This window comes from Rattus norvegicus, chromosome 17 (assembly GCF_036323735.1).
Source record: "Rattus norvegicus strain BN/NHsdMcwi chromosome 17, GRCr8, whole genome shotgun sequence".
NCBI lineage: Eukaryota > Metazoa > Chordata > Mammalia > Rodentia > Muridae > Rattus > Rattus norvegicus.
Genome location: NC_086035.1, coordinates 27,260,982 through 27,285,002, shown reverse-complemented (window position 1 = coordinate 27,285,002; position 24,021 = coordinate 27,260,982). Strand labels below are relative to the sequence as shown.

General features: G+C 44.2%; 1 long non-coding RNA gene across 1 annotated transcript; it reads right to left on the bottom strand.

The window, feature by feature from the left end:
* Positions 1-6,105: 6,105 nt before the first annotated feature.
* LOC134482846 (uncharacterized) lies at positions 6,106-10,060 on the bottom strand. The gene is made up of 2 exons (XR_010059455.1): positions 9,311-10,060; positions 6,106-6,871 (listed from the first exon to the last, which is right to left on the bottom strand). It is a non-coding gene; the product is annotated as an uncharacterized LOC134482846 (long non-coding RNA).
* Between the last annotated feature and the right edge of the window lie 13,961 nt (positions 10,061-24,021).

The window sequence follows — 24,021 nt, the reverse complement described above, 5'->3', positions numbered from 1 at the left end:
TGTGTTATGATGTCCCTGGTTCACACTTGATGGAACGGTCCCAGTTCCACAATTTTGTACAATTTTCCTTCATCGTGTTTTAAGTCCCCAGCCAGGATCAAAGGCTGGCCCTGTATTTCTTGAAAGACAACAGCATCTTTTCTTCTAACATGCAGTTGGATGCTCATCGCCATGTTGTTGAGCTTAGCTTGTGGACCAAGGGTTTGGTCAGGTTTGCACAGAGACACGGCATCCTACCCCAACAGAGCCTCACTGTTGCCTGCCCCTGGGAGGTGAGATACAGAACTGTGGCCCTGACTTCTAAGTGCTTTAGACTGACACCCATGCACTCCTCCTCAGCTGCCCAGGCATGCAAAAGGAAGAGCTGCTGCGAGACAGAGGAGCAGGAAGTCAAAGGGAAGATACTAACCAACGCAGAGCAGAAAGATCCACAAATGAGATCTGGAAGAGTGTGAGGGGAAAACACAGTTTGTGAACTCTTGATCTCAGTGTTGTGCTCACTAGCAGTTGTGTCGAGTTGACATAAGCTAGAGTCATTTGAGAAGACGGAACCTCAGTTGAAAGAAATGCCCTGACCCAATTGGCCTGTGGGAATCTTCTTGATTAATGATTGGTGTGGGAGGGGCCAGGTCACTGTGGGTGGTGCCACCCTGAGGGCTGTGAGAAACCTGGCTGAGAAGGCCCTGGGGAGCTAGCCAGCAAGCAGCACTCTTTCACAGCTTCTGCTTCAGTTCCTGCCTCCAGGTCTCCACCCCCCTCCCCTGAGGGAGCTCCTGCCCAGATGGACAGTGATGTGGAACTGCAAGCTGAAAGAAACCCTTACCTTCTGGTAAGGAGAGGCCGGTCTAAATGTCTAAGAGAGTACTTCGGACTATGTTCATGCTTGAGCCACATTAGATATTTACTGGGCAGCAGGTTTGAGATGCTAGATCACACTGTCCTTTTAAAATCTGTTATCCATTTAGATGTGCAACTCAGAATTTACAGAAAAGAAAATAAGGGAAAAAAGAAAAGAAAAACCCTAAGGTCATCATGTAAGTGAATGATTCAAGAACTCCTCAAACCAGGATGATTTATGATGGAGGTTGCCCATAATCCCAACACTGAGGAGACTGAGGCCGAAGGATCAGGAGTTCAAGGATTTCCTGTCCATAAAGCAAGATGCTGTCTCAAAAACCAAACTAAACAAACAACAACCCAGGAAACCCTCACTAACAGCTCACTCAGCTTCTGAGAACATCACCTCCTGCACTTGCCGGTCACATACCCTCAAGAACGAAGGGTCCCACTGGGCAACAGCAGGGAAGAAAGGGAAAAGAACACCTCACACCTCATCATTAAAAAGTATAAACACAACCACGGTCTCACCCTCCTCTCTGGAACTCCAGACTTCCTCCAAAACAATCACATTGAATTGGAATGTGATGGGTCATCTCCACTGTCAACTTGACTGAATTTGGAATTGCCTAGGAGACACACTTCTGGCTGCGGCTGGGAGGACGATTCCAGAGAGGCTTGAGACCCACTCTGAGTGTGAGCAGTGAGACCCCCTGGGTTTGAAAGCCTAAGCTGAGTAAAAAGAGAGAAAAGAGAGAGGAAGTTGAGTACCACCGTTTGTCACTCTTCCTCACTATGTCACTATGGCTACAGTGTGACCACCGACCTCATAATCCAGCCACCATGACGGACCTTCTTCAACAGTGAGCCAAAATAAAACACTCTCGGGGGGGACAGAAAGCTGGCTCAGCAGTTAGGAGCACTTGGTGACCTTGCAGAGGACACAGGCTCAGTTTCAAGCATCCACTAGGTTGCTTATGGTGATCTGCAACTCTCTTCTAGTGGACTCAACAGCCTCTTCTAGACACACACACCACACACACACACACACACACACACACACACACACACACACACACAGATAAGAGAAAGAAAAATGTCCAGAACCATCTCCACCATCTGCCTAAGACCCTCTTTTGGTTTAAATAGAGGACAAGATCTATGCATAGCCAAACAATCCTGGTCACGATATGCTCCTACCCGTCATTATTGTCTGGTCTCCTGTTCTGCTACAACCTGCAAGGTGGTCTGGCAGGGAGTCAGAACGGTGTGCAATCTCTTTCCAGGAGACATGATGTGTGGTTCAAGCCCTGCAACAACCTCCATGACACACATCCCCCATACCCTCCACCTCCCAACCCTGCAACTGGTTGACACCAGGATTCCAGGTTTTTCCTTCTCCCAGCATGAGGTTCCTAGGGAAAGTCCAATACCTTGGGGTCCATTATTTCAAAGGTCTGAAAGTCAAAGGAGAAGAATAAATGTCTCTTTACAGCATCTTCATTTTTTTTTTCCTTTTTTTCAGAGCTGGGGACCGAACCCAGGGCCTTGTGCTTGCTAGCCAAGCGCTCTACCACTGAGCTAAATCCCCAACCCCAGCATCTTCATTCTTGCAAGGATGGTTACAGCTTGGCCTAGAACTATTTGCAGTACTTGCCACAAGCTTGTTCTGAGAGCTGGATGGTCCCCACCTACAGCTACTATGCAGAACTTCCTAGGAATCCCACGCCTCGAGTGGAAGATCCCCAAATCTTAAAGGGTTGCTGGGAAGGAAATGGGACAATATTTGAAAAGCAAGTTTTATAAGTAGAAAGGTCTGTGTCTGGAGTTATCAAACTAACAAAAGAGCGAAGTCCAGGTCTGACCTTTTACCTATGCCTGTGGAACAGGACTGGATGGGAAAGATTAATCATGGTGGGGTGTCTCCAGTTCCCCAGAAATGACCACAGCGCTACTGTTTAATATACAATCTTACGTGCAGAAAAGATGAATCCTACATAGATAGGCAACATTTACACAGTGACCTGTGGGTCTAAAGCTCTTGCCTCCAAAGAGTTAATAGTTCAAAGAGATATGAGAAAATTATTCACGAAAATGACAGAACCAAGCTGTAAGTCCAGAAAACATACAGAGTTGTTATTGGGAGTGATGGCAGAAACAAACCATGGAGAAGCCTGATGTTGATCAGGACCTGGGATCATCCAGGACATCAATGACAAGGTCACTGGACCATTCATATTTGAGCACCAAGACTAACTCCCTAAAGGAAGTTCTCTTCCCTAAAGGAATTTTCAACCTTCCTTTAAAGAAACTTCTGCAGCAGTGGGTGTCAAGAACTCAATGGAGGAATGGATGAATGAATAAATAAATGAATGACAGGATCTTAGACTGATGCACATCTTAGTGACTGTCTATTGTTTTGATGAGACTTCGCGACCAAGGCAACTTATAGAAGAGTTTATTGGGGCTTCCTGTTTCAGAGGGTGAGTCTGCGACCATTGTGGCAGGGAGCATGGCAGCAGGCAGACATGACTCTGGAGCAGTAGTGGAGAGCTTATCTCTTGAGACATAACTAGGCAGAGAGAGAGAGTCTTTTGAAACTTAAAAGTCCACCACCAGTGACACACTTCCTCCAACGAGGCCACACCTCTTAATCCTTCCCGAACAGTTCCATCAGCTGGGAAACAATCATTCAAATACATGAGTCTATGGGAGCCATTCTTGTTCAGACCACTACAGTTCATTCATTCATTCATTCAGTTGGTTGGTTGGTTTGGTTTTTTGAGACAGGGTTTCTCTCTGTAGTTCTAGGCTGTCCTGGAACTCACTTTGTAGACCAGGCTGGACTCAGATTCAGAGATCTGCCTGCCTCTGCTTCCCAAATACAGGGATTAAAGGCATGTGCCACAATGCCCGGCTGGACAGTGCATTTATTTAACTTATGCTCATTTTATTCAAGTTCTACAGTGGTTTCCAAATACATGTATAAATTCTTTGATATTTTGCTCTTCAAAAGGTGGAGACTAATTCTCCTCCCATTAAGAATAAGTAGTATTGGGGTTGGGGATTTAGCTCAGTGGTAGAGCGCTTGCCTAGGAAGCGCAAGGCCCTGGGTTCGGTCCCCAGCTCTGAAAAAAAGAACCAAAAAAAAAAAAAAGAAAGAAAGAAAAAAAAAGAAAAGAAAAAAAGAATAAGTAGTATTTAGTCATTTTGAATGAATTCCTTACTGGCAATGTAACCAAATAATTATTCAAGTGAGAACTAGGGCAGTTTAGGCTAGGAATGTAACTCAGTAATAAGAGTACTTGCCTAGCGTGTGCACAACTCTAAATTCAATCCCTAGTACCACAAACAACACCAAAAGGATACAACAGTTTCTCTTTTGCTCTTTCTTAGCTTCTTAGGATAAATAAGATACCTTGTTACACCGGAGAGTTGAATGGCAACTTGACACAAGCTAGAGATGTCTGAGAGGAAGGAACCTCAGTTGCTATCTGGCTGTGGGGCCTTTTCTTAGTGATTGGTGAGGGAGGGCCCTGCTCATGGTGGATGGTGACATCCCTGGGCTGGTGGTCCTGGGTTCTATAACAAAGAAGGCTGAACAAGCTTAGGGAGCAAACTAGTAAACAGCAGCACTCCTCCCTCAAAAAAATACCCCAAGGCATCTATATTGACTCCTGCCTCCAGGTTCCTGCCCTGCTTGAGTTCATGTTCTGATTTCCTTCAAAGTGTAAGCCAAATAAACTCTTTCCTCCTCAACGTTTGGTCACGGTGCTTCACTGCAGCAACAGAAACTCAAACTAAGACAATTCTCAAATAGATTCTCAAGCAAACATCTGGAGAGGCCTATACAGTTTCTCAGTAGCAGAGGCCTCCAAACCATGTGAGTGGCCATCTCAGAGGAAGGCCCTTTAGCCTTTAGATTACAGCAGTCATCTTTTCTCCTTCTGAGACAGAAACCTACAACATAATGAAACAATTGTGGTCTTAAGCCCTTAAATTTAGGGTAAATGCTTACACTAGCATACTAAATATTTAACTAGCAAATATCTAACATAGGCCCCTGCCCTCTTATTTGCAAACCTCTAGGTAGGATACAGTGGTATAAAAGACAGTTCTACCCCTACATTCCCAGAGCACAATCTACAGGCAATTCCAACACGTACCAACGAACGCTGTGATAGTGTTGGGATTTGAATCAGAAATGTCTCCTACAGCCTTATGTTTTAAACTCTCCATTGCCAGGGTATGGTTGAAAGCTGTGGGGCCCCTAGAAGTTAGGGCCTGGCTGGCACAAGTAGATTAGTAAGGGCAGGTCTATTGGTCCAATCTAGTCTTTGCTTCCTGTCCACTGGCATGGGAGGAATCTTTGTCCAAGGGGAACATCTCTGCCATGTGAATTCCGCCATGTTTTCTTTTCCATGGTGCACAACAGCACTTGAAACCATGATCCAAAGAAAATTCCTCCATGGGACAGTCACTTCTGTTTGTCACATCTGTCTCTCATGAGAAAAGTAGGAAGAAGAAGGTAATATTACTTGTTTGAGAAGAACACACAAACTAACCAGAAATCATAATCTAAGTGTTATTTAAAAGATAAGCAGTAATAGCTGGGCAACTTTAATCCCAGTGCTAGGGAGGCAGAGGGTGATGGAGCTCTTTGAGTTTGAGGACAGCCTTGTCTACACAGAGAAACCCTGTCTCAAAAGAGAGAGATTGAGGGTGAGGGTGGGGGTGGGGAGAAATCGACAAGGTGAATTGACCAAGCGAAAGAAAACTGATCCGTAGTAAAGGCTATAAAGGCACATGAAATTGCAGATTCGTCAATACCATAGCAAACACTGGAGCCAGGTCATTCAGGGTCTTTCAAGCCAAGCTTCAGTGTTGAGCCGAACTTAACAATAACAACCCCTAAAGTCACACCCTGAGAGGTGCTTGGGTTATCAGGACTTCACATTGGGAAGTAATAAAACTGAGGGGTGGAAGTGGAGTGTGGAAACCAGGCATGGCGACTCAAACATGAGTGCCTATCACTCCAGAAGATGTGGCAGGAGGAGTGAGAAGGGGAGGAGGGGGAGCACATGCCCAACAACAACAACAACAACAAATACATGCAATTAATTTTGAAATAGAACTTACACAAATCATGTCGTGGAGAAAGAGAACAGAATCAATCAAAGAGGATGACAATGCCCCTGGCTTGGGAAAACAGATGGTTCATGGGAGGTGCCCAGGCAGAGAAAACAAAAGGATGTGGGGTAAACAGAGTGTGTTACATCATGTGTGTTATTTATTTATGGCTTTTTGAAATGAGTAGCCTGGGCTACTCTCAAACTTGTGGTCCTCTTCCCTCAGTCTCAGTGGGAGGATGACAGGCATGGACTGCCCCATCCAAGTGTGTATTAGATTACTTGGATCACTTGAGTTGAAATTTCTATATGCTACGTGGAGTAGAAGGTTTAGCTTCCAAAACTGGAAGGAAAGGTGTAGTCTGCAGAGAGGCGTGGAATCCATTCCAAGCACTCGGAGTTCCCATGTGAAGCCTTGATGATGAATGAGATCTTTGCAAAAGAGAGTTTTCGAGGACTGGAGAATATTCAGTGTGTGCATACTTTTTGGTTACTTTATTAGATTCCTTTATCTACCTCCCAACCCTTCCCACCCACCCATCACTAGGCAGGAGAGAAAGAAGGTTAGAGGAGGAAAGGGGCCTAGATCTCTTCCGATTCCTTCCTGCTGATTAGGAGCCGTGAGTTCCTTGAGGCAAGCCCAATCTTCACCATCAGGATATCTAATTTCTTCTTCTCATCTCTTTACCCAGGACTACTTGACAAACCACAGTGACAGGAACCAGCAGCAGCTCAGGGAGAAGCAGTCGCAGCAGCCTCTCAGGGCTCTGCCATTTTTAAACCCTCTCAAGAGTCCCCAGAATTCCAAACACAAACTATCTTCAGCTGGCAGAATCCCTGCCAGAGCATGAGACAAATCATAGTCAGCTGCTGTGGACGAGCTGAAGTAGTGCTGTATCCCACACCTGGAATTAAAACACAAGAACACTCATATAACATAACAGGGTTTTTTTTTTTTTTTTTTTTTTTTTTTTTTTGGTTCTTTTTTTCGGAGCTGGGGACCGAACCCAGGACCTTGCGCTTCCTAGGTAAGCGCTCTACCACTGAGCTAAATCCCCAGCCCCAACAGGGTTTTTAAAGAACCCAAAATTCTCATTACATGCATGTCTTTGGAGAATATGGCTCCAGGATAAACAAGCAAAGAATCCTTCTAACAATATTAAGAAAATAATATTAAGAAAATGAGAAAATCAGGGTTGGAGAGGTGACTCAGCAGTTAGGAGTATGTACTGCTCTTGGAGATGACTCAAGTTCAGGTCTCAGCACCCCACAATGTCATATAGTCCACAACCAATGACCTGTAACTCCAGCTCTTGGGGGGCCTGACACCTGACATGCTGGCCTCCACAAACACCTGTACCCATACCCTTCCTTCCACATATACATGATAAAAATAATGAAAATTAACACCAACATTGGGAGACTAAGAATGGGTCCATTCAAAAGATGATAGTCAGCAGCAAATGATACTGGGAATTCAAATGATAAGAACTATGACTTGCCCTTTAAATATAGCAACAGAGATATTGCCCAAGACCTTGGCAAAGGTATCGCTCTCTGGGATGCTCACTTGGAGATGACCGAGTTATCTTAATAGTGTTAGATATATTTGAAAGAATTTTTCCCTTTATGAGTAGAAACAAGCAAACATTGTCACTAGTATCACCACACACACACACACATACCACATATACATACACCACACATACACATACCACACACACACCACACACACACATACCACACATACATACACCACACACACACACACCACACACATACACACCACACACACACACACACACACACACACACACACACACACCAATCTCTTTCTAAACAGGTGTCCCTCCTTGGATTAGCAGAAAAGCCCAAAACTTTCCTTGAGTGCATGAAAGAACCCATGGATTCAGCCCAGAGCCAAGGACACCTGGAAACCATTGGGTGATTACCCCGAAGGCTGAGGAAGCAAAACAGGCATCAGTAACATCTTTTAAGCACAACTAGCTCCACCCCATGTCCTTCTAGATTGGGAGAAACAAATCCTTTTTCAGGGAAATATGAGAGGATTAATTTCTAGGACTTTCGCTAGCACAGTCAGACACCGTCCAACAGGACCTTTCTCTTTGCTGCAGAGCCTCTGTGTCCAAGTTTGAAAACAGCTGGCTCACTACACTCTCATGACTCCATCCCTTCGTCTGTCAAAGGAAGTGAAAATTTAAGTCCCCACCAAAAGTGGACTAAAGTCCATACCGATAGCCCGGGTGCACAGCACACAGGAAGATAGGAGAATGCTTTTGTTCTTATTAGACAATGTTAGACTGCGAACATTGTGCTATGGTTATTGTCAGAAATCTTTCTCTTTTCTCTACAAATTGTGAGCCTGTGACAGCCTCCCCTGCCTGCACACACCCTGCTTTCAAGTGCAGCCGCTGAGACGCTCTTCTCACCACACACACATCAGGTCTAGTAGACTTTCTGGCACACTGAGCATGCTTTGGGATGAGTTAGTAAGCTCCAAGGGTATCTACCAAAATGTACTTCATCCAAGTAAAAAAGTATTGCTCCCCAGGAATGGAAAATATCACATGTGGGAAGCCCAAAAAAGCTGGTCGGGAGGAAGAGCACCAGAAGTTTGCACAGTATTCTGTCTGAAAGGCCTGGCGTTCCATTCTGGACCCCGTGATAATAAGTCCAGTAACAGAGCAGCCAGGCCATACAGCAGGGGTTCGGAAAGATAACAGCCCCGTGGGTTTGGTGCCTTTTTATCCTTCCAGGGGAACTCCCTTTGCAGGCAACAGAAGAGTGAGGGCAGTTTTAAAAGATTGCAAATCTGTCATAAATGCCACAGACAACCTTTCTATCACTTCATCAGTCTAGGGCTAGAAGTAGTGAAGGTTCTGGGGACCAGTGATAATTTGGCTACACCAGCAACAAAAACCAGACATAACCCAGCAAAGCCCAGCAAATCACACATCATTTCAAAACTAACGGGAGACAAAGCAGAGGCCAGCCCCAAACTCAAGAGGAAGAGAAGTGTTCATCCTAGCCAAACAATAAAGTCAACACTTTGAAGGGGGAGGGGAGGAAGGCCAGCACAAAGGGGCAACCTAAATAGTTAAACAGCACAGAGAGCTGTGATCAAGAAGTTTTTGGTTATCATCTCTACTACCTACTGACCCTGGGACTCAGATTTGTAAGCTGTCAGCTTCAGGGATGAGTGAAGAGAAATTGTAAGCTCCCATCTTTCAAAAGCAAAAGTTCACATGTATGACATAAAGAAACTCACAAAGGAAAACAGAAGAGAGAGGAGGGCCATCAGTGAGTGAAGAGTCAATACTTACAGGACCTCAAATAGTATTTCTTCAGTCCTATGCTGGGGAGATGAACATAAAGAAGCAATCTTTCATGTAAGGAAGCTATCTATGTTGTTATCTCAAAAACAAAACAAAAACAAAAAAAAAAAACCCCATAAATGCCAATTAGGTATTCCCTGTACCTCTAGGGGATTCCATTTTCATCCTTCATGATTTGCTAAGAAACTGAGGTACAAAGAAATGAAGGAAATCGCTGGAAGTATGGCACTATGAGTCAACAACCCCATCAGGAAGCCCAGGCTGTGCCTCCTCACTTCCTGGTTTCCTCTATAAATATTAGCGTACGTTGCCTTCCTCTCAGAAGGTCAGTGGTAGCAGCTGTGTGGCTTAGAGAGGCGAGTTTCCAGCGGGGAAGGTACAGATTTGAGCTATATGGGGTGGGACAAGATATCCTGACATCAGGCCCATGGGTCAGCAGAAACCGGAATATCACCCCAGATGGGTCTTTCCCCTTCCTATGCCTGGCAAACCCATCTACGCCGATTCTCTAACATCCTTTCTTAGAGGAGTGTCCTCCAAGCTCCCCGCCCAGCTCCCAGGCTCTCAGGCAGTGGCTGCACAAATTAGCAGCGTTCTTTGTCCCCAGAGCTCCAGAATTCATTGTGCTCCAGTGCGTGCCAAAAGCTCTCAGAGTGTGCCGTGCATTGTAATAAAGCTGGCACGTGCTCTCGCAAAGAATTTTGTTCTGCTTAACGGCCCCCCAGAACATTTGTTTGGTCACCCGTCCCTCTAAAGCAAAATAAGGGAAAGAAAGGAAAGAAAAGGCTGCAAACTGCTTATTTGACGCCTCCAAAGCTTGAGTGGAAGTTTAACTAACTTCAAGGGAAAGCGCGAGAACACTGCACCTCCAACTGTTTGAGGACTTTCTACCTCTCAGGGCACCAGAGCTGGATTCTAGCGCAAAGGGCAGCAGCAGCGATCATTCTAGAGGTTATATCATAGATGGTGTAACTTTACCTTCTGCCCACTGGGATCTTATCAACCCTTTGTTCCTGGTCTATTTTGAGACCCATCTGAGCCTGTTACCTGGGACATGGGCAGTGTTAACCAATCAACGCCCAGCTGACAAGAGGCGAACGGAGTCTCATCTGGAAAGAAGGACAGGGCAAGGCAGTCAGGTTTCTGCTTCAGAACATTGCTTCTTTGTATGAAACATACAGGTGTGCTGTACGTTTAGAGGTACACTTAGAGGTAAGTTGCAACGTGTAACTGGGACCCAAATCTGCCACGTCGGTAGGGAAAAATACAGATGAATGTTGTTACTTAGATTTCTTTGTTTTGCAAGAACTGTTAAAAGGAATTCCAGTCGGGCGGTAGTGGCACACCTCTTTAATCCCAGCATTTTGGGGAGGGAAGGGCAATCGAATCCTTGAGTTGAAGGCCAGTCCATCTATAGAATTCCAGGGGTAGTCAGGGCTACAAAGAAACCCTGGGGGGTGGGGGGATTTCTTAGGTAGGTGTGGTGGTGCATGCCTTTAATTCCAGAGCTTGGGAGGCAGACGCAGGAGGATCTCTGTGAATTCCAAGCCAGACTAGTATATATAGTGCAGGACGGTCAGGACTACATAGACAGACCCTGTCTCAAAAACAAAACAGCAGTAACAAAAATCTCTTAGCCTAGTATGGCGCATGCCTTTAGTCCCAGCACTTGGAAGGTGGGCAGATCTCTGTGAGCTCAAAGCCAGCTTGGTTTACTATGCTGGCCAGGATTTCAGTGTGATCATGTTTTGAAAAAGCCAAAACCAAGCAGAGGGTGGTGGCACACACCTTTAATCCCAGCACTCCAGAGGCAGAGGCAGGGGGATCTCTGAGTTTGAGACCAGCCTGATCTACAGAGTGAGTTCCAGGATAGTCAGAACTACACAGAGAAATCCTGTCTCAAAAATAAATAAATAAATAAATAAATAAATAAATAAATAAATAAATAAATAAAACCAACAAAGGCACTCTTCTGGAAGCAGAGTCTTGGGCTGGCTCCTACACTGTTAAGCAAGTCAAGTCTACAAAGTGTTTAAGTCTTCATCCATGACTGTGGTCCGATGGACTGGAAACACTGACTTCTTTCTTCCTACAAGCAGGTAGTCAGCAGCTCAGCCTCGATAACCTTCTGTGTCTTTAGCTGTTTACAAAGATGCTCATCTTTCCAGTCCAAGAGTAGCAGCCTAAGAGGCAGTGCTCTGGTCCTCTGCCTGTCCCTCAGGCCCCAGCCACAGTGCTGGCTTGCCTGATACTACCTGCCGGTCCTTTGCTTCCTCACACCCAAGACTGGAATCCCACGTTTCTGACCTCGCTGAGACCCTCCTCTCCCTCCAACCTCCCAATGGCTTCTTCACATTTCTCCATGGAGTAAGGGTGGACAGAACTCTTGTAAGATCAGAGGGTCTTACTGCAGGCATGTGGGGTTTTTTGTTTGTTTGTTTGTTTTCTTTTTTATTTTTGTTTTTGTCTTTGTGGAAGGGATTGGTTCTAGGAAACAATCTTTGGGGATTCGAGGTGCTTGGCTGGGCTTCGTCTCCCCATCTTAAAATCACTGGTGTAGGGTAGATATGTAGCTTCTTGTCAGGCTTACCCAGAATACCTGAAGCCTCGGGGGTGGCGTGGGGTTAGAGACACTGAGGGAACAGCTATTAAAAACTATCAGCAGATGGTGAAAATGGTTCTGGGTCCTGAGAAGACGGTAGGAAGTGAGAGATAAATTACCATCAATGCACGTAAGAGAGGCTGAGCCGTCGAACCAGAAGGATGCCCTACTTTTTCAGCCACCATGTGTGTGAAACAGCGAGGCCTTCAGCTTCCACGCGGCAGGCACTTGCTGACTTGATAGCTATTAGGTGCAATAGGCTCTAAATTGTCTTCTAAGATAATAATAATAATAATAATAATAATAATAATAATAATAATAATAATAATAACTCTCTACAGACTCACTTGCTTTCATAATTTCCTCCTTTTTATTTTTTTAAATAAATCTTTTAAAGTCTCTCCTTCTTGATGACCATTTCCAGCTGTGGAAGGGCCAAAATAATTAGGTTAAGTCACATCTAGCTGGGTGCCATCTGTGCATTAAATTCAGGGATGAGCTGGTAGCGGTTAAGCCACTTAGATGCCTGCAAGTCCCTGGGAAGTGTAAGTAAGAATCGCTAAACGGGAAGAAGCTGAGGAGACAGCTGTCAGTATCTAGCTTCAGTTTACAGCAGACCTCCCCCTTCCAAAGTCAAGAGCAAGCAGGTGCATGTGGTGTTAGACCTGAGCTAGCCAGGAGAACCCAGTGCTGGTTAAGGTTCTGGAGTCAGAGACCCGTGTTCAGATTCTAATTCTGCCACTTGCCCGCTTCATGACATTAGATGACTCAACCAGCCTCTTAACTTGTCAGATCTCTTCATCCGACAAACAATGCTTGCTTCACAAAGTCGTGAGGATAACCTGTGCAAAGGCCCCACGCCAAGCGAGAGCTCGATGAGGATCAGATAATTATTAGCCAGGGAGTAAAGCGAAGAGAGTTTGCTAATGCACAAGTCCCTTCCTCCTAATCCCACCTCCAGTTACGATTCCGGAGCTCATCCTAGGCACTGGATCCGCACTTAACAATGATGCCATCTGCTTGCAGACTTGCTGTCATAATCCAAGAGTAAAGTCCCTTCGAAAAGTACCCTGCTGAAGAAAGAATTATAAACAGTAAGCAGAAAATCGAGGGCAAAAATGAATCCTGTAACAAGAGCCTTCTGAGGCACTCTGACCCGTATCTGGGGTTCTCACAAGAACAGTGCATTTTGAGTTTCTATTACGGTAAAAGGTTGCAGCAGACTGATGTGTCTTGGGTATTTCCAGTCTGGCGGTGCATACAGATTGCGAAAGTTTTCCCTGGTGTTGGATATTAAAGTGAATGCAGGCGTCCCAAGGGAATTGGTTCTCAAACTTTCTGTAGTTAGCCAAGGCCTCAGTTGCTCATCTATAAAACTGCAGTGTGTCTGCGTAGAATATACTATAAATATATGTGTACAAATCTTCTTTAGATCACTTATAACACTTAAAACAGTGTAAGTGTGGAGTCAATAGGTGTAATACTGTGATGTTTGGGTGCTAGTAACAAAATACAAATTTTAAAATATTCTCTTCCCCACTCTCTCTCACCCACAACATGTTTATGTGTTTTTATCGTGTATATGAGTATTTCCTGCATATGTGTATGGGTACTATGTGTGTGCCTGGTACCTACAGAGATCAGAAGAGGACACCAGATATCCAGGAACTGGACTTAGAGCTGGTTGTGAGCTGCCATGTGGGCGCTGGGAACCGAACCTGGATCCTATGCAAGAGCAGCAAGTGTTCTTAACTGTTGAGCCATCTGTCCAGCCCCTAACGTACATTCTATTTGTGGTTAAATGTATAGACATGGAACCCAGGGATGTGGAGAGTGAAAGTATAAAGACATAGCAAAGAAGGGAAGCTCAGAGCTTCTAAAATAGTTCTGATACATGCAAATGGTCCCTGGCATCATTTCAGCCTTATGCCATTGTCACAGGGCAGATGCTGACTGTCCCCAGATCCATGTGTTGAGGGCACTGTAGTTCATGAGGCTTTTGGTGGGACCTTCGGGAGATGGGGCCTTGCAGAAGGGGATTAGGTCATCGTGGGCATGACTTCGAGTGGGTATTGAGAGCTGTTATTAGTTTGTTTTTCTCAGTGCTGTGAATACAACAAACAAAATATCTTACCAAAGCCACATAAGGAAGGAAATGTTGATTTCAGGATCACAGTGTAAGGATGCAGTCCATCGCTGTAGAGAGGGTGATGAAAGCCGCTCGCCCTGTGACTGCAGGACTGAGAGATGGCAGGTCACACTCAGTCCCAGCCAGGGGGCACAGAGTGATGATTGCTGCTGCTCAGCTCATTTGCCCTTTATCTTCAGCCCGGGACCCCATTCCGTGCGATGGTGCCACCACATCCAAGGTAGATCTTCCCTCCTTAGCTGAGCTTTCCGGAAACACCTTGATGATACATCAGGTGTATCTCCTAGGTGACTCCAAATCCAGTCAACTTGACAATGAAGACTAATTACCGTAGACTCTACCCACCTTCTCCACCAGCTCTCTCTTTGCTTCTCTGTGATATGAATAGGCCTCACCTATCTCTCTTGCTGTGACAGGCTGTCTCACCACAGGCCCAGACCAACATGGATGGACACACGCGTGTACTGAAACCTTGAGCCTGATGCAAACCTCTTTTTAAATTAATTACTTGGGTATTTTGTCACAGTGATGGAAAGCAGGGCAATACACTACACGATAAACAAACAAGTGTATTGTGTTACATGAGATGAAGATACGTGGAAGGGGGTGTTTAATAAACATTTTTTTTAAAGGTACGATTGGTCCTTTCTATTACTGCTTGTCCAATGGGGCGGTGCGATATACCAGTAACATGCTTTATATGACAATATGCAAAGAAATGCCTCATCTTATCGGATACATATTCGGAAACATTATCAGTGTTGATATGTGCAGATATCCCCATAATTTCCATTATTTCCAATAAGTGTGTAATAGCACAACTGGACTCTTCAGAACTTAAAGTAGGTGCCCGCCCATTGGTTGTACTGTTCTATGGCCTTCTGTTCAGGTCTGAGTAAGAAGGAAAAAAATGAGCCCAGGGTGCCCCATCTTCACCTCAATCTACTTCCTTACTGCTGGTGCCTGTGACCAGCTGCCTCAAGCTCCCTGGCATGGCTCCAACCACTGCGATGTACTGTACCCTGGACCTGTGGGCTAAAGTAAACCCATCCTTGCTTTAGTAGTTCCTTGTCATGCATTTGGTGACAACAATGAGAAAAGTAACTCATTGTCACCATTTCTGACAGAGAAAAAGAATGATATATATCATATATGATTATATAAATTTAGAAACACTTCTAAATAAATTTATTAGTGACACAAACTTCCACTTGCATCCGATGGCTTTATTCTATTATTATTGGGTTTGACATGAATAAGTCTTTGCAGACGCTGCAATAATTCAGTATCCTGATGAGTATCCAGTCACCAAGAAGGAGCCTCAGACTTCGAGCAGAAACACATCGTCACAGTTTCGGTTATGTAATGAAACACCATGTCCGATGCGGCTCTGGGAGGATAGGGTTGTTCAGCTCGCAGTTCCATATCAAAAGCAGTGAGGGCAGGAACGGACAAAGGCTGGAACCTGGAGCAGCAGCTGATGCAGAGGCCATGGAGGGTTGCTGCTTACTGGCCTGCTCATGCCATGCTCAGGCTGCCTTTTTATAGAGCCCAGACAACCAGCCCAGGGATGCCACCATCCACCATGGGCTGGTCCCTCCCCCATCAATCACTAATTAAGAAAATACCCTCCAGCTGGATTACATAGAAGGCTTTTCTCTCAACTAAGGTTCCCTTCTTTCAGATGACTCTAGCTTGTGTGGAGATGATATAAAACTAGCCAGGACACACATAAAGGCAGAAAAAGGTCCTTGGAACATCTTTAACGTGTTTGGGGTGATTTAAGAAAATGGGATTAAATGTTTTCCCCTCTGGCCGCAGCCTCTGCCTATAGTCCCAGCCATTTGGAAGATGGAAGCAAGAGAATTGCTGGGGTTCGGGGCTTTAAGACCAAACTGAGGGGCTGGGGATTTAGCTCAGTGGTAGAGCGCTTGCCTAGGAAGCGCAAGGCCCTGGGTTCGGTCCCCAGCTCCGAAAAAAAGAACCAAAAAAAAAAAAAAAAAAAAAAAAAAAGACCAAACTGAACAACATAATCAGCCTCCATCTAAACCTAATAATAAATATTTTCATTAAAAGGAAAAAACTTTCCCCCAAACATCTGAGTCCATGAAGTTGGTCTCGTCCTGCACTTTGCTTCTTCTCTGTGTCCTTGGAAATCCTACTCATGTTCCAGTTTTTCGGCTCTCTATAATATATCACCAAATATTTATTGGATGATAGTGATCTTGCTCATAACCTCAATGGTATCTATACCTCAAATTAACTGCACTCATTGGATTGTCTTTGTGATAGTTTGATGATTTCCAGATGCAGATATGAATAGAAAGGGGGTGGGGCCACAGCAAACTCATTCAAAATAGAACCAGACCCTCAACTACCACATGTGTTTTAAATATATTATCCATACAATTAAGAGTACAGTATTATAAACCAGCTCCATAAATCTTAGGATAAAACCAATGACATAGCAAGTCTTCTTAGCCACAAAGAGATTCTTTTTTTTTTTTTTGGTTCTTTTTTTCGGAGCTGGGGACCGAACCCAGGGCCTTGTGCTTCCTAGGTAAGCGCTCTACCACTGAGCTAAATCCCCAGCCCCGAGATTCTTAATAATATAGATTCCATGGTGATACACTTCGAATGTTCCTGAACTTTACAAAGCTTCCTAAAATAAAATAAAATAAATAGCATGTTCCTTTCTTACATTTTTTCCTTCATATATATATATATATATATATACATATATATATGTAATATCTCCTTTCACATCTACATGAAAAATATGTATGTTTATTTTATTTTGAAAAATTTTAAAGACATTTTAAAAAGGTGACTTTTAAAATACAAAATAAAGTCTAGATGTAATGACATATGCCTTTATTCCCAGCACTCCATAAACAAACAAGCATCTTGATCTTCTCAAGTTCAAGGTTATCCTGGTCCTCAAAGCAAGTTCCAGGATAACCACAGCTACACATGTTTCATCTATAGTCTCTCTCTCTCTCTCTCTCTCTCTCTCTCTCTCTCTCACTCACACACGCGCGCGCCCACCCACACACACACACAAAGATAGATTATTTTAGTAATAGACACAGCATTCCAATGCAAATATTTTATTCTTTAAGACCTAAGAACCATATTATAAATATAATCACAAACTCACCAATATTTAAATCAGCAACAATAATTCCTTAATGCTCTCTAATGTGTAATCAGAATTCCCTAAATGTCTTTTTAAAAAGATCAGATGCGCATTTTCTTCCCTTTTTCCCTAAGAGTGGGTATGTATTGTGTGTGTGTGTGTGTGTGTGTATGTGTGTGTGTTGTGTTATACACATGTATAAACAGGCACATGTGTGTACATGTGCATATGGAGACCAGCAGTCAATATTGGCTGTCCTCTTCAGTCTCTCTCCACTGTCTTATGTTCTGAGACAGTGAGACAGGATCCCTCACTAACCAGCTAGCCAACAAGCTTCAGGAACACACATTTCTCCACACCTCCCCTCGAAGTTGGAGTTAGAGATGCAGACCTACTACTCTCAACTCTGTTTATTTGTTCTGATTTCGAGGCAGGGTCTTACTGTGCAGCCCCATCTGGCCTTGAACACACAGAGATCCGCCTTTCTCTGTGCCCCGAGTGTTGCCTGTCCTGAACTCATATGCTGATGGACTCATATGCTGGTGGTCCAAACTCATGGCAAGCCCTTCACTAACTAAACCATCTCCCATACTCATTCTCCTCCCAACTTTTTTGAGACAGCATCTCGTTTTGTAGTTCAGGCTATCCTGAAACTCAGTGTATAGACTAGGCTAGCCTGGAACTTGTAGCTCCCCTCTTGCCTCTGCTTCCTGAGTGCCAGGATTACAGGCTCGTATCGCCTTGCTCAGCTTCTGTCTTCAGCTTTTTTGTTTTATTTGTGTTTTTGTAGAGTTTGTTCTGCTTTGGTTTGGTTTGGTTTTTCAAGACAGGGTTTCTTTGTGTCGCTTTGGCTGTCTTAGAACTAGCTATGTAGAGCAGGCTGGCCTTCAACTCAGAGAGATCCTCCTGCCCCTCCCCCTCCCCCTGCCCCTCCCCCTGCCCTTCCCCCTGCCCCTGCCCTAAGTACTGGAATTAAAGGTGTGCACTGATACCACCGAGATTTCTCTTTTAAGGACAGTAGCTGGGTTTCTGGGTGGTGGTGGTGGTGGTGGTGGTGGTGGTGGTGGTGGTGGTGGTGGTGGTAGTGGTGGATTTTGTTTTGTTTTATATTTATTTTAATACTTTACAGGTATGAGTGTTTCGCCTGCATGGATATATGTGCACCATGTGCCCATGGAGGCCAGAAAGAGGCATCAGAGGCTCTACAGCTACATACAGTTGTGAGACGCTGTGTGTTTACTTTTAAGGAACTCAGAACTGAAATCCCCTTGCGGTTCCTCTTAGGAATAGTTCCTTAAATAAATGTTTAGTCACGGAATACTTTATCACAAATCCAACAATCCCCGCCTGCCGTCCCTGAGATAGGCTCACACCCTGCACAGCAGTAGAAACAAGACTGCAAAGAGCTATTCTCCACTGCCTATTACCGAGGCAGCCCCTGAGAAGAGAGCACGGCAGATCGGGAGATCCGGATGCTAATCTAACCACTATTTAACTCCACAACGTAACTGAGCAAATTCTTCCCCATGTGTCTATTCAAAGACTGGGAAATGAATGAATAGGTTAGCCCAAACAACCTGGAAACCTCCCTCTGTCTTTTTGTTTTGTTTTGTTTATTTGTTTGTTTGTTTGTTGAGATAGAGTTTCACTGTGTAGCCCTGGCTGTCCTGGAACTCTCTCTATAGACCAGGCTGGCCTTGAACTCACTGAGATCCACCTTCCTCTGCTTCCTAAGTGCTGGGATTAAAGGCAACACTGCCCCATTTCCTTCTTGTTTTTAAGAGTCAATGTGTTTGATTTTATGTTTAAATTTTTTTCAAGTCAGCCTTCTATATCTTAGTGCTTCACACCAGCACATTCAACCAACTTGGGATGGAAAATATTCAAAAATTAACACAGCTGTACTAAATATCCAGAGACTGTTTTGCAAGTCCTTATTTTCTTTTTTCTTTTTCTTTTTTTTTTTTTTTTTTTTGGTTCTTTTTTTCGGAGCTGGGGACCGAACCCAGGGCCTTGCGCTTGCTAGGCAAGCGCTCTACCACTGAGCTAAATCCCCAACCCCAAGTCCTTATTTTCTAAACAATACTGTGTAACAGTTTTTTATATAGCTGTTACATTGTATCGAGCTGACTGAAAGTACATTAACAAAGGGCTGGGTGGAGCCCTAATGGCAAAATACTTGCCTAACTCATGAAAGCACTGGGTTTGATCTCCAACACTGCATTAAAAGGGCGTTTCCACCCCAGAACCTTGGAAATGGAAACAGGAGGAGCCAAACTTCAACATCGCCCTCCCCTGCATAATTTAAAGATAGCCTGGGCTACATGACAGCCTGTCTTGACAGAAAGAAAACAAAGCATAAAGGAAGATGTACCTAGGATCTGTGCCAATACTATACCATTTTATAGATAGTTTTGGGGATATTCAAAGGGAAGGAGCCTGGACCATTCCTCTTTAGGTACTGATTGATAGCTGCAGAGACAACTGACTGGTAATGTTATATGTCATGGTGTTATTTACAAAGATTAAAAACATATCTATTGCAGGAGACATCGTGTCTTTTGCAATCAAACAACCAAATCCTGGTGATGGTGGTGCATGCCTTTGATCCCAGCACTTAGGAGGCAGAGGCCATCAGATCTCTGAGTCCAAGGCTAGCCTGGTCTACAGATTGAGTTCCAGGACAGCTAGGGCTACACAGAGAAACCCCATCTCGATAAATAAGTAAATAAATAAATAAGCAAACAAATCAAACCAGCCTGATACTTCCCTTAAGTTGCTCACCAGCCTTTCCTAGCTTCATTATCTTACTGAAGTGCAATTCTTTGTTATGGACAAGATCTTTCCTTCAAGACATGAACTTTTAAAGAGGTTTTCTCCTATCTGTGTTTGTAATATCAAAACTCAGTGCCTCCTCTGGAGACTGATAGGTACTCAGTCTATGCCTGCTACATAAATAAATGGTGGGTTCATAATCTGGGGCTTCGAATCATTGTCTTGTCTACCTTACAGAGGGCCCTGCAGAGCAAAATGAGTTAATGCATGTAAATACATAATTTATATTTCATAATTAAAATATAAAATATTACTTGCATATGAAAACATTGCAAGTCAACAGAGCCTTCCCTCTAATATTTGGCAAGGAATGAGTGGTGTATATTTTCCTTTTCTACTTACAATTTTATCCCTTTATCCCCATTTACTCTCTCTCTCTCCAGTACCAGGGATTGAACCTAGAACCTAGTTCATGCTAAGTAAGCACTCTACCCCTGAGCTAAACACAAGCCCTCTTTACTTTTTTATTTTGATATAGGATCTAAGGTGTACAGGTTGTTCCTCAACTTGCTCTGCAGCTCAAGTTGGCCTTGACCTTGAGATCCTCCTGCCTCAGCATCCTGAATAGCTCAAGTTAAAGACCTGAGCCAGTGGGCCAGTGGGTCAACTACTCTTATATGCTCTTTTGCGCTCGGTCTCTCTCTCTCTCTCTCTCTCTCTCTCTCTCTCTCTCTCTTATACTTCTATTCACTAACTATATAATTTTTACACTTGTCTCTAACAATTCTTCGGCGAAACTTTTGGACTCATGATATTTTTATTTACAGTTGTTTTATAATGATTTAATGGAGCAATACACATGTAGAAGCTGTCCTTTGGGGACTTAGATTCAGTAGGTGAAGGTGCGTGCCACCCAAACCTAGTAGTGACATGAGTTCAATCTCCAGAATCCATATAAAGATGAAAGCCAAGAATAAAGTTGTCCTCTGACCTATGGCATCTATGCCTTCTCCTGACACACACAAGTACACACACATGTACGCACACAACTGTAATTAAAATTTTTATATTAAAGAAATTGTTCATTGTGTCAGGAGCTTTCCCTCAAACTTGCAATCTGATCCTCTGATGGGAGAAACAACCCAGGAGGCATTTCACTGCGTTGTTGACTTTGAATATGGTGTTCTAACTCTTGACATCCCATCATGTGTACTAAATGGCCACCAGTGAGTGGATACTTTATCATAAGAAAGGCTTGGTGTTAAGTGACTTGGCCCCATCCTGGTCTGAGGCTTGTGATATTAGGTAGGGTTGGTGTGCAAAAGGCATCCTTGAGGGACTGAAAAGATGCCTGCTATCAAGTCCGAATGCTTGAGTTTAAGTTTGATTACTGGAACCCACATGGTAGAGAGGATCAACTCCTGAGAGCTGGTCCTCAGACCTCTGCCCCCTTTTATGTTTTAAGATTTAATAATTGTATTATTTTCACATGTGAACGTTTTACCTGCATGGATGTGTGTCTGTATGGCCATCCTAAGTATGCCTGCTGTCCTCAGAGGTCAGAAGAGTGTATCAGATCCCCTAGAACCGGAGCTCCAGATGGTTGTGAACCCAGGCCTCTGCAAGAGCGACAAGTGCTCCTAACTTTTAAGACAACTCTCCAGCCCTCTCCCATTTAAAAAAAAAAATGTAATAAGATCAGTAAAGCATCTTTGAGGGCTGAGCAGTGCTTGTCTAGCCTGGCTACATAAACTGCTTCTTACAATTGGGTTTGGTGACATGTGCCTTTAATCCCAGCAATTGGGAGGCAGAGGTAGGTGGATCTCTGTGAGTTCCAGGACAGTCCGGTGTACAAACTAAGTCCAGGACTGTCAGGGATGCTACACAGAGAAACCCTGTCTCTAAAAACCAACCAACCAAACAAGGACAGCAACAACAACAACTGATTGTTTTTTCACTTAAGACTTTCAATTTACAATAGATTTACTGGGAGCTAAGTCATCGCCATCTGTCAGTGCCTTTAGTGCCAAAGGGTTTATTGGACTCAGGGGATCAAATTCAGGCCTGATGTGTGTGAGATAAGCATTCCACCACCAGACTACACTCTCCATTCAATAAGCCAGGCAAAGCTAAGTCAAACATTTTTCTCACCTTTCCTAAGTTAAAATAATGCAAGAGGCAGTGTGGCATTGATTATATGTTTGAGAGACATTGGGACTCCTGACCTACCAGAAACGTTCACAGCTCCTAACAGACAACCCTGATGGGAGCAGTCTTTTGAATATTTCTTCAAAAACTCATTTCCTTCCAATTCTCTTTGATTATGACACTAATTTTATCTTTAATAATTCCTGATGGCGCATAGGCATTTCTCTTCATTATCTTCAAATCTTGTAGGGGCCCTGAAGTGACAGTTCCTAAACAGACTATTAGCCCTAAACAACAACACAGATGTGTGATCACACACACACACACACACACACACACATTCGTTCATGTTCCTAAACATACACACTTTTAACCATGTGCCTACATACTACATAAATGTGTGCATACTCATGAACCATACATATGCAAGCACGTGTGCATGCAAGCTCATATGTGCACACAAACAAATGAAGGCCATATGAGCTTGCATGCACATGTGCTTGCATATATATGGTTCATGAGTGTACACACATTTGAACACATCATACATCATAAAAAGTGAACGTTATAATTTTTCCTGGGTGACTTGCAGGTCCCTTCCAGCACTGACAGGTCGTGTGATAAAGCCTCTGTACTTTTTTTTATAACACATAAACTGGATTGAAACTGCTTAGCTCAGCATTTACCAAACTTCCTCATTTTATGGACCACTGGGAAGGAAAACCAGTGAAGCTAACACTCAATGCCAGGATGTCAGCAGGCAGAAGGCATGCGAGATGCTCAGGTTAAACCTAAGATGTTAAAACTATGGCCTCTAGAATGGATAAAATGCGGTATTAAGGACGTCAGGGACCATCCAGCCAGCCAGCCAATATCACTTACGACATACTGAGGAACTTTGAAAAACCACACTCTGGTCCTAGGCTTTCAAATTTATTTCCAGGGGAAAGTATGGAAATGTTCCCAAACTGAGAAGAATAAGAACTAAACTTATTTGGGTGTGTGTGTGTGTGTGTGTGTGTGTGTGTGTGTGTGTGTGTGTGTGTGTGTGTAAACTCGCACAGGCACAGGATCTGGTCACCTTCTTGCACTAGGAAATGAATTGACCTTGTTGAGTTAACGAGTAATTTCCAGGTATACAGCAGAAGGAACTGTCCAGCTGGCCTCAATGAACAAGCACATCTCTTTAAATTAAGATGGCATGTTATCAAACCATTCCGCGTATTGACAACCCTCTCCATGAAGTAGTTTACTTTCACTTGAAATGACCCTTTTGCTTCCGAAGATCCCCACACCCAGAGTGACTCAACTTCATAACACCACCGTTAAATCTCTAGCTTTATGGGCAATCGGCTGAGGCGTAAAGTGCCAGTTACTCTACAGTGAGTCAGATCAAGTATGAGTGGCGGGTAGGAGAGTTGGAGGCCAACTCGGCTTCCAGGGCCTGGGTGTGGTTGATAGCTGGGGCTCTTCCGGTGCCTTGGTTCGAGTGCACGGATATGGTCCAAGCCTCCAGTTTACACCCTCCTTTTACCTGGCTGGGCCACCCCACCCCCACCTGGGGCAACCTCTCCTGGGGGCCTGACTTTAAGGACTTTAGGTGCCATCCCAAGCTGGCCCCGGATCTCTGCATATCAGTGTAGTCCTCAAAGACACTTCCTATTTCATCTTCCTTGAAGCACTCCTTTGGTTTTCACAAGCTGTCTGGGCTGGTGGGACTAGAGAGTGCCCCGTGCTGTCCTCTGAACCCATAATAAGCATCAGGTGACAGATGACCTCTAGATCGGTCACCTTCACAGTAGCCTCCGCCCCCCAGACCGGACCACACCGCCTTCTTCGCCCTGGTCTGTCTCTAGAAGAGGTGGGCGTGGAGGACGGAGGAGTTG